The sequence below is a fragment of the Helianthus annuus genome, chromosome 14, assembly GCF_002127325.2.
Source record: "Helianthus annuus cultivar XRQ/B chromosome 14, HanXRQr2.0-SUNRISE, whole genome shotgun sequence".
Classification (NCBI taxonomy): domain Eukaryota; kingdom Viridiplantae; phylum Streptophyta; class Magnoliopsida; order Asterales; family Asteraceae; genus Helianthus; species Helianthus annuus.
The window spans coordinates 145,135,871-145,138,338 of NC_035446.2; positions in this window are offsets into that span (position 1 = coordinate 145,135,871).

Sequence of the window (2,468 nt, forward strand, 5' to 3'; positions counted from 1 at the left end):
AGACAAAGAAGGTAATTTAATTTTTTTAGAGTATGTTTATTTAAATTTAATAATGAATTTAATTTATTTTTCGTATTTAATATATAGCCGCCCATGATAAACTAGTGGCCGATTATTTTGCCTACGAACCTGTGTACACGGACGAGATGTTTCGTCGTCGGTTCCGAACGAGTCGTCGACTTTTTTTACGTATCGCGGACGACTTGGCACAATCCGATCCGTTTTTCACACTGCGATACGACGCTAGGGGGCAAAGGGGATTCACTACTTTACAAAAATGTACGTCGGTCATTCGCCAACTGGCATATAGGTACGCATCCGATGCGTTGGACGAGTATTTAAGGATGTCCGAAAGAACCGCACGTGAATGTTTGCACAGGTTTTGCGAATGGGTCGTCAAATTATGTAGCAAGAAATACCTGCGGAAACCAAACGCAAATGACGTTCAAAAATTATATCAAGCACACAAACAAAGACATGGTTTTCTAGGAATGCTCGGGAGCATTGATTGCATGCACTGGTCGTGGCAGAACTGCCCTACTGCTTGGCAAGGTCAGTATACTCGGGGAGATCATGGTCATCCCACTATAATTCTAGAGGCTGTCGCGTCACAGGATCTCTGGATCTGGCATGCTTTTTTTGGTCTACCTGGTTCGCTTAATGACCTTAACATCATATACCAGTCACAGATATTTGACGATGTAGTGGCGAGAACAGGTCTAGACACAAGTTTTACGGTTTCGGGGGTGGAAGACATGCAGGGTTACTACCTTGCGGATGGAATATACCCAACGTACTCGACAATCGTTAAAACTATTCCGCACCCGACAGACGATAAAAGAAAGAAATTTGCGAAGTATCAAGAGGGTGCGAGAAAAGATATTGAACGGTGTTTTGGGGTTCTACAAAAAAATGGCATATCATTGAACATCCAGCACGTTCTACTACACCAAAGAGGTTATGACACATTATGTACGCTTGTATCTTGCTTCATAACATGATCATTGAAGACGAAGATAGAGCGATATGTGAGTATGACGAAAACGGGTCTAACGGGAATTCTCTCTACGTAACGAGTACACATATCAAAACCTACAAGAGGACTTGGTGGAGTACATTTGGAACAACGCACAAAACGAACCTGACGACCACATGCCGGATGAAGACTAGTAATTTTTTTAATATTTTCTAAGTTCTTAGGATTTTTGTAAGCTTATGTTTTTTTAACTTATGTAATGTTTTTTAATAACATGATCATTGAAGATGAAGGTAGAGCGATATGTGAGTATGACGAAGACGCGTCTAACGGAAATTCTGTTCCAGTTAGTTTGGAACAACAAAATTTAAAATGTTCTCTCTACGTAACGAGTACATATATCAAAACCTACAAGCGGACTTGGTGGAGTACATTTGGAACAACGCACAAAACGAACCTAACGACCACATGCCGGATGAAGACTAGTAATTTTTTTAATATTTTCTAAGTTCTTAGGATTTTCTTTAAGCTTATGTTTTTTTAACTCATGTAATGTTTTTTAATATTAATGAATTTATTTTTCTATCTTATTTGATAAATGTTAAAAAAAGTAGAGGAATTAAAAAAAAGTAAACTTGTGGGGTAGGATCATCCTCCCATTTCCAGTGTTTTAGTGTGTTGGATCATCCTAAAAAAACTATAACGTGACGCTTACGTGACGGATCATCCTCCAAGTGAGGATGGTCACCATACCGCATAGCGTTACAAAGTTGATTAAACTTCGATATGCAATTTGGATTGACTTTCATGAGGAGGATGCAAGACCATGCGGTTGCAAGTGTCGTTTTTTGCCTCAAAGTTTACCTAAATATTAAGAAGATTTCTATCAAATATGAATGATAAGATTTTTTCCTAATTCAATTATTGCACAAATTTAATTAAGTATTAACGCGACTTTATTTAGCATTAAGATATTTTTAAGAGAAAAATGCAATTTGCGTCCCTGTGGTATGTCCCAAACATTAACCTGAGCCCCTAAATTAAATTTTTGGATGTTTGAGCCCCCGACCTTATAAATTCATAACAGTTTGAGTCCCTGCCGTCAGTGTTCCGTCAGTTTGACCGTTTGACAGTTGTGAAAAGTCCCTTATGCCCTTGAGCCTTAACATCTTCTATACTTAATCTCAGTTCATCATGATTCGAACAGTTTCATCACACTTCTCAATCAAATCTCTCCCATCTCCCAACACCGATTATCACCATCATCATCTGCATCTTCCGAACAATACATCTTCATCATCTTCATCATCATCATCTTTATCAGATTCATCAGCTTCATCATCTTCATCGATAACAATCCAAGGTAAAATCACATACCTAAATCGCATCGATAACATGATTCTTGTGGGTTTTTGTCTCGGATATCAAAACAAAGGTTTGGTTTTGTTTGATTCTTGTGGGTTTTTGTCTCGGGTATCAAAACAGAGGGTTA